This window comes from Zea mays, chromosome 6 (assembly GCF_902167145.1).
Source record: "Zea mays cultivar B73 chromosome 6, Zm-B73-REFERENCE-NAM-5.0, whole genome shotgun sequence".
Taxonomy (NCBI): Eukaryota; Viridiplantae; Streptophyta; class Magnoliopsida; order Poales; family Poaceae; genus Zea; species Zea mays.
In genome coordinates, this window is record NC_050101.1 from 137,539,818 (window position 1) to 137,548,716 (window position 8,899).

General features: G+C 45.7%; 1 pseudogene; it reads right to left on the reverse strand.

Annotated features, from left to right (window-relative positions):
• Positions 1-668: 668 nt before the first annotated feature.
• LOC109940622 (alcohol dehydrogenase-like) lies at positions 669-2,121 on the reverse strand (annotated as a pseudogene).
• Positions 2,122-8,899: the final 6,778 nt, after the last annotated feature.

Genomic DNA, 8,899 nt, shown 5'->3' on the forward strand with positions numbered 1-8,899 from the left:
CATATAGCTTCTCAAAACTGAAATGGGTTTCAATTGATAAATTTTCATCAGGTTTTCGCACGAGCAGTAGTGGGCCTCGTGTTCATTTTATGTTTGAGCGACAAATTGACTAACATATCGCAGGCTACTAAAGAACAGTTGCAGCAACAAATTCTCTTGAAAACTTACCTTGGCCTGAGAAGCTGTGGTAGTCGTCGTTGCGTTGCAGCGAACCCCCGACGGTGTCCTGCCGTCCGGTCCGGGTCAGTGTTCATATTTTTGCAACGACATAGTCTCGTATTGTCATTTAACAAAGGAAAACCATTGAAACATTAGACAACATAAAAACTGATATACACATTTAGGCATGTTGAAACACTCAGGCTGGTACATGCAACGCAGAAATTCACGCAACACAGGTACCATCCACGCAACACTGCCAACATAATAACTGAACAAATGAAATATTCAGGCATGTTGAATCACAAGATCTGAACATATCTGGCACATGTTTAAGTGCGTGGCTAGAATGTCGTATGGGACATCGATTCTACTTATCTTAAAGTATTGACTGATAATGACATTTGATTAGTAAGTTCTTTTTTGTCTTGACTGAATATTTTTGAAGGGCAAATGTACAGACATAATTTAAGGGCAAATGTTAATTCCAGCAACACACTGTAACACACACACACACAATGCAGTTTGGTCATCTACAGATTTTGACAATGTTGTGAAAGAGCACGCAAAACTTTATTGTTGTGTGACCCAGACTTGGAACCACAGGATTGAATACCTTGTCTGTCATCACCCCATGATCTCAACCACAGCTCGTCCTACGATCTTGCCATGATTGAGATCCTCATAGGCGCCATTCGCCTCCTCGAATTTGCATTTCCTTGATATGGTGTTCTGGAGATTGAAGGCACCACTCTCCGCGAGCTTCACTATCTGAGGAAGGTCTTTCCTGGCCCTTGCGCCATATGAGCCAATGATTTTCACCTGGTTCCAAATAAACATGAGCGGATGGACAAGGAACCACAATACAGAAGGATGAACAAGGAATCAATTGCATACCTATCGTCGGACAAGACGGGTTATATCAACCTCTCCCATTACGTTCATTGCAGCAAGCCCGATCATAACAGCTTTGCCTCCATCACGCACGCTCTTGGCGCACTGGGAAAATGTTAACGCCTTACCAAGTGCATCTATAGCCACATCTACACCCCTACCATCAGTAATTTCCTGTGAACAGCAAGGCATTCACATCTGAATAGTATTAATACATAGCTGGAAAGTTCCATATGCACATTTTGACACAGCCCACTTGAAGAAAAAGAAAAACAAGATAAGCAATAGCATGACTTGTAATGAAGTAGATATATAGAATTACTTTCTGAACTTCATTGATAGATTACAAACTTTGGTAGTCTGAGACATACCTTTATACTTTCAACTGCATCATCGTTTGCTGCATTTACAGTGTGGGTTGCTCCAAGTGTTGTAGCGTTCTGGAGCTTCTCATCAAGGACATCCACTGCAATGACTTGGGAAGCTCCAAAGGCTTTTGCTATCTGTAAACAGCTGCAAATAAAAGAACTGTTTTTTTTAAGATTCAAGTAAGAGGGAAGAAGAAGGGTCATGTTTGTTTGTGCATTCATAGTCCCAAAAAAGTGGAGAAAAGAAATATCCTCAAATTTATCAGACATCAGCTGACCTTGACTCAACCCCTCCAACTCCAATCACAGCTACCGAATCACCAGGCCGCATTTCAGCAGGAGGCCTTAGGGCACCATACGCGGTAAACACTGCACATCCTAAAATTGCTGATTCTGTGTATGGCAATGAGTCAGGAAGAACTGCTAGCGCATTGGCTGGGACAACACAATACTCTGCAAGCCCTCCCATACTATACATGTACACCGATTTCCCTGCAGATGGAGAATTTTCAGGTTACTTGAAGCAATTATATTGTGGTGTTCTCGATAAAAAAAATACTGTGGTGTTACTGATGATGATGCATGATGTGGATCTGTTTCCTCAGGTTACCATTGCCCCTTAGAAACAGTCGTGTCTCGCCATCATAGAGTGTCCCCTTGGCACAATTATACGCGAAGAAAGACTCGCACAGATCTTCTTGGCCCTGTATCAAATCAATGGGCATGAGCGTAACAAGCAAGAAAAGCACAGAAACATATGTCGTAATTCAACGAAGTTGCTCTACCTTAACGCAGTAGAAGCAATTCCCACATGGCATTATGAAGGCGCCGACGTAGTCCAAGATCTTAAAAGCATAATGACAAATATTAGTAATTCTTGTACACTGGTTACAGAAGGCATGCCAAGTCATAATTGCAGAAGAACAGATCACATATTCACATTTTAATATAAAGTTACAAGCAATGGCCAAATTCGCATCTCTAAGCCAATATTATTGAGTTGTTTTCCCATTTACTTCGAAGCAGTTGTAAATTTGAATGTAAACTGAAACAATGGGACTAAAAGGTATTTTTCTCTCTAAAAAGTATACACATAAAAGGGAGATGAGTAACATAACATAGCACATCGTAGTATTTGACAGTAGCTCAAGGAATCTTGGACACCTGAAAGCCAAAAAGCACAAGAACAAATCTACAGATAACAGAACAAAAAAGCAACCCCATTCACCAATGCGAACAGAAACATTCCATTCTATCTACATGTTAATGCACTTCAGAGGGCACCAGGCGAACCTTTCTCGACGTGGCGGTTGCAGGTTTAACGGTGAAGACGGGGATGCGAAAAAAGCGACGTGATTACCTGACTGAGGAGAGAGGAGGAGGTGGCCTCGGATCCGGAGGACGCGGCGGAGGTGGACGGCGAGGTGTCGGGGTCGGGGAGTCGAGGAGGACAGCGAGGAGGAGGACGCATGCGAGGGCGAGGAGGAGGGAGAGCAAGAGGCGCACCCACCACGGCCGCTGCTGCCACCGGCGCTTGAACGGCGGTCGTCGCTGGTCCAGGAACGGCCGCCTCAGCGGGCCGCGCTCTCGCCGGCAGGGCGGGAGGGGATGCGGCGCGGGATCGCGAGAAGAGGATCCATGGACAGAGCGGCAGTGGGCTGCACGGTAGGGGCGGAGGACGCGTGGGGGAGGCGGGGGAGAGCGGGCGTAGCGGGGGAGAGCAGGCGTAGCGGGGGATTCGCCGCGGGCGTAGCGGGGGATTAGCAGCGGGCGGTTGGGGAATCGCGGTGGCGGGGGGCGAGAGGAATCTCGCGGTAGGGGCGGGCGGGTGCGTTATCGCGGGCGGGAGGGGATGGAGCGGGGGCAGTCTACACTTGCCCTGAATTTGCATCATTACAAACCATCATCAGTGAGAACAATCACATGGCTGTCATCTAGGTTCAAAACTTAATACATCCATTGTTTATCTCCACTTCTGTATAAAAATGCATGATCAGGATACATTAGAAGTGTGCGCTCAAGTTATGTCTGCCATTTCCTTCCAGCATATGCTAAAACAAAACAATTGCTTGACATTAATAGAGCAACTATCACACTTACATAGGTAACATCATTTTCTTCAAAGGTATTTCGCATATTAAGTTTATCAACAACAGTTCTTCTCTAGAAGAGGAAGCAGGGGAAAAGTAGTTAATCAGATATTGGACAAGAATTGCTAGTGTACCTAGTAATGAACTCTGGATCAAGATAAAAAACTCATTAATTCTTTTGAGCTGACACAACATTAAGGGTCGTACATGTCGTAGTACCCGTCGTCGTACCTGAGCCCTGTTGGATTGGATCGCCCACGCACGCAGCAGATCTAAAACGCCCTGCCACTCAAATCCAAGGAATCAGCTAGTATTTGGCGTGATGGTGCCCAGTCTCGAGGAGCAGTTGCAGGATCTTGCCATGCCAAAACAATCAGAGCATCAAACACCCTACGTCATGGCTATTTTAAATTTCACTATATTTACCTAAAAACAACGATTTGCATGATCATATACACGATCTGCTGGAGATAACATAATTAAGTTGACACTTAGCACACCAAGAAACAAGCTACCAATGCCACCAAATACCCTACGTCAGGTACAAGTCAGGTTGCAATCTGGTGACATTGAACGAACCGAGACGGCCAGGACATTCGCCTTCCAACTCTAAAAAAAAGGTCAGGTGGCAATTCAAACAATCACCATGGGTACGAACACTAAAACCTTGCTGGTATGCCTGATCCCAGGGCTCGTTTACCAGCTCCAGCCTCATCGATTCTCTCCTGTGTCGGCCGCGACAACAATGGCCGGCAAGATCGAGATCTTCACCGTGTACCAGCACGACAGGCTGAACGAGACCGGGTACGTCGTCGTCACCGGCGACGAAGGCGCCCCCTCGAGTGACACACCAAAGTGGTTCAATGTGATTGTTTTTGTTCTAGCCAAAGTATGACATATAGCTTCTCAAAACTGAAATGGGTTTCAATTGATAAATTTTCATCAGGTTTTCGCACGAGCAGTAGTGGGCCTCGTGTTCATTTTATGTTTGAGCGACAAATTGACTAACATATCGCAGGCTACTAAAGAACAGTTGCAGCAACAAATTCTCTTGAAAACTTACCTTGGCCTGAGAAGCTGTGGTAGTCGTCGTTGCGTTGCAGCGAACCCCCGACGGTGTCCTGCCGTCCGGTCCGGGTCAGTGTTCATATTTTTGCAACGACATAGTCTCGTATTGTCATTTAACAAAGGAAAACCATTGAAACATTAGACAACATAAAAACTGATATACACATTTAGGCATGTTGAAACACTCAGGCTGGTACATGCAACGCAGAAATTCACGCAACACAGGTACCATCCACGCAACACTGCCAACATAATAACTGAACAAATGAAATATTCAGGCATGTTGAATCACAAGATCTGAACATATCTGGCACATGTTTAAGTGCGTGGCTAGAATGTCGTATGGGACATCGATTCTACTTATCTTAAAGTATTGACTGATAATGACATTTGATTAGTAAGTTCTTTTTTGTCTTGACTGAATATTTTTGAAGGGCAAATGTACAGACATAATTTAAGGGCAAATGTTAATTCCAGCAACACACTGTAACACACACACACACAATGCAGTTTGGTCATCTACAGATTTTGACAATGTTGTGAAAGAGCACGCAAAACTTTATTGTTGTGTGACCCAGACTTGGAACCACAGGATTGAATACCTTGTCTGTCATCACCCCATGATCTCAACCACAGCTCGTCCTACGATCTTGCCATGATTGAGATCCTCATAGGCGCCATTCGCCTCCTCGAATTTGCATTTCCTTGATATGGTGTTCTGGAGATTGAAGGCACCACTCTCCGCGAGCTTCACTATCTGAGGAAGGTCTTTCCTGGCCCTTGCGCCATATGAGCCAATGATTTTCACCTGGTTCCAAATAAACATGAGCGGATGGACAAGGAACCACAATACAGAAGGATGAACAAGGAATCAATTGCATACCTGTCGTCGGACAAGACGGGTTATATCAACCTCTCCCATTACGTTCATTGCAGCAAGCCCGATCATAACAGCTTTGCCTCCATCACGCACGCTCTTGGCGCACTGGGAAAATGTTAACGCCTTACCAAGTGCATCTATAGCCACATCTACACCCCTACCATCAGTAATTTCCTGTGAACAGCAAGGCATTCACATCTGAATAGTATTAATACATAGCTGGAAAGTTCCATATGCACATTTTGACACAGCCCACTTGAAGAAAAAGAAAAACAAGATAAGCAATAGCATGACTTGTAATGAAGTAGATATATAGAATTACTTTCTGAACTTCATTGATAGATTACAAACTTTGGTAGTCTGAGACATACCTTTATACTTTCAACTGCATCATCGTTTGCTGCATTTACAGTGTGGGTTGCTCCAAGTGTTGTAGCGTTCTGGAGCTTCTCATCAAGGACATCCACTGCAATGACTTGGGAAGCTCCAAAGGCTTTTGCTATCTGTAAACAGCTGCAAATAAAAGAACTGTTTTTTTAAGATTCAAGTAAGAGGGAAGAAGAAGGGTCATGTTTGTTTGTGCATTCATAGTCCCAAAAAAGTGGAGAAAAAAATATCCTCAAATTTATCAGACATCAGCTGACCTTGACTCAACCCCTCCAACTCCAATCACAGCTACCGAATCACCAGGCCGCATTTCAGCAGGAGGCCTTAGGGCACCATACGCGGTAAACACTGCACATCCTAAAATTGATGATTCTGTGTATGGCAATGAGTCAGGAAGAACTGCTAGCGCATTGGCTGGGACAACACAATACTCTGCAAGCCCTCCCATACTATACATGTACACCGGTTTCCCTGCAGATGGAGAATTTTCAGGTTACTTGAAGCAATTATATTGTGGTGTTCTCGATAAAAAAAATACTGTGGTGTTACTGATGATGATGCATGATGTGGATCTGTTTCCTCAGGTTACCATTGCCCCTTAGAAACAGTCGTGTCTCGCCATCATAGAGTGTCCCCTTGGCACAATTATACGCGAAGAAAGACTCGCACAGATCTTCTTGGCCCTGTATCAAATCAATGGGCATGAGCGTAACAAGCAAGAAAAGCATAGAAACATATGTCGTAATTCAACGAAGTTGCTCTACCTTAACGCAGTAGAAGCAATTCCCACATGGCATTATGAAGGCGCCGACGTAGTCCAAGATCTTAAAAGCATAATGAAAAATATTAGTAATTCTTGTACACTGGTTACAGAAGGCATGCCAAGTCATAATTGCAGAAGAACAGATCACATATTCACATTTTAATATAAAGTTACAAGCAATGGCCAAATTCGCATCTCTAAGCCAATATTATTGAGTTGTTTTCCCATTTACTTCGAAGCAGTTGTAAATTTGAATGTAAACTGAAACAATGGGACTAAAAGGTATTTTTCTCTCTAAAAAGTATACACATAAAAGGGAGATGAGTAACATAACATAGCACATCGTAGTATTTGACAGTAGCTCAAGGAATCTTGGACACCTGAAAGCCAAAAAGCACAAGAACAAATCTACAGATAACAGAACAAAAAAGCAACCCCATTCACCAATGCGAACAGAAACATTCCATTCTATCTACATGTTAATGCACTTCAGAGGGCACCAGGCGAACCTTTCTCGGCGTGGCGGTTGCAGGTTTAACGGTGAAGACGGGGATGCGAAAAAAGCGACGTGATTACCTGACTGAGGAGAGAGGAGGAGGTGGGCTCGGATCCGGAGGACGCGGCGGAGGTGGACGGCGAGGTGTCGGGGTCGGGGAGTCGAGGAGGACAGCGAGGAGGAGGACGCATGCGAGGGCGAGGAGGAGGGAGAGCAAGAGGCGCACCCACCACGACCGCTGCTGCCACCGGCGCTTGAACGGCGGTCGTCGCTGGTCCAGGAACGGCCGCCTCAGCGGGCCGCGCTCTCGCCGGCAGGGCGGGAGGGGATGCGGCGCGGGATCGCGAGAAGAGGATCCATGGACAGAGCGGCAGTGGGCTGCACGGTAGGGGCGAAGGACGCGTGGGGGAGGCGGGGAGAGCGGGCGTAGCGGGGGAGAGCAGGCGTAGCGGGGGATTCGCCGCGGGCGTAGCGGGGGATTAGCAGCGGGCGGTTGGGGAATCGCGGCGGCGGGGGGCGAGAGGAATCTCGCTGTAGGGGCGGGCGGGTGCGTTATCGCGGGCGGGAGGGGATGGAGCGGGGGCAGTCTACACTGCCCCTTAATAGTTAGTAGAGATTTTCTTTATTATAAAATAACTTTTCCTCTCTAATCCATTTAACCACTAGAACGGAATAATTTTAATGGATTTGAGGTGTTAACATATTTATTTTTTTTAAAAAAAATCAAATGTCACATCCATGAACACAATTTTCTTACACAACCCGCAGGTAACTACCATCTCAATTTGCAGTCTTTTTACGGAAGCAAATAAATCTAAATCTTGTTACATGATTCAAGTAACAACCTAGATTCCGTTAGGCCTCCACCAGCCGAATCCTCTGCATTTACGTTTTGGGGACGTTGCTGTTGATAGACCGCTGACATGCGAGGCCGGCCATGATCGAACGTAACTGTAAAAATTGGTTTCCTGTCGTTCATGAGTCTACCAACCTTTTAAGACTGTAGCTTATTCATATCTAACTAGTTAGATGCCCGTGCGTTGCAACGGTATACAAAATATTCAACAAATTGTTAGTGCACAAAAAATAACACCACATATTTCAGTTGCACCAAAAAATGATACATTCCCCGCTTGCAAGGTTAGGGCCGCATTTTCTTCCTACTTTGCACCTCAGCGAACAACAAAAACCAAAGAACCATACAGTCCATAGACGCACTTGCACACTTGAAGAAATAGTTAACCATGGCATGGAACTCATCAGTTATCCTCTTGTCAAACCTTTAGGAAATGCAAGCATGTTAGTCTAGGAAGAAATGTAGCTTACGCCAGGTAAACCTGCTGATTTTTTGGGAAATAGTTAACCATGGCATGGAACTCATCCCCACGAACAGAGAGCATTCCCCAACATCTCCCACCAGCAACCACAACATCTTCTTCCCCATCTCTATGTCTCTCACGCTCAACAAGCCACGCTAAGAACTGGTGGCACCGACCACCAGTCGGCCCTCCCTCTCTGGCAAAAATCACGGCGAGCAGCGGCCCAATCCTACCTTCTTCATTGATCGACAGTTGAAAAGGGAGAGGGAGAAGTGTGCATATCACAGGAAGATTACCACACGACGACTGGAGACCAGTGGGCACGTGACCGAGGCGCAGCTGGAGCCTGGAGGAGAGCTGAAGAAGCCGTGTCCAAGAGGACCGAAGAAAATGACGCCTGTTGAGTAGAAAGGGACGACGACGTCGATGTTGCAGACGACGACGTTGCGGTTGGCAGGGCGACCGCCAGGAGCAG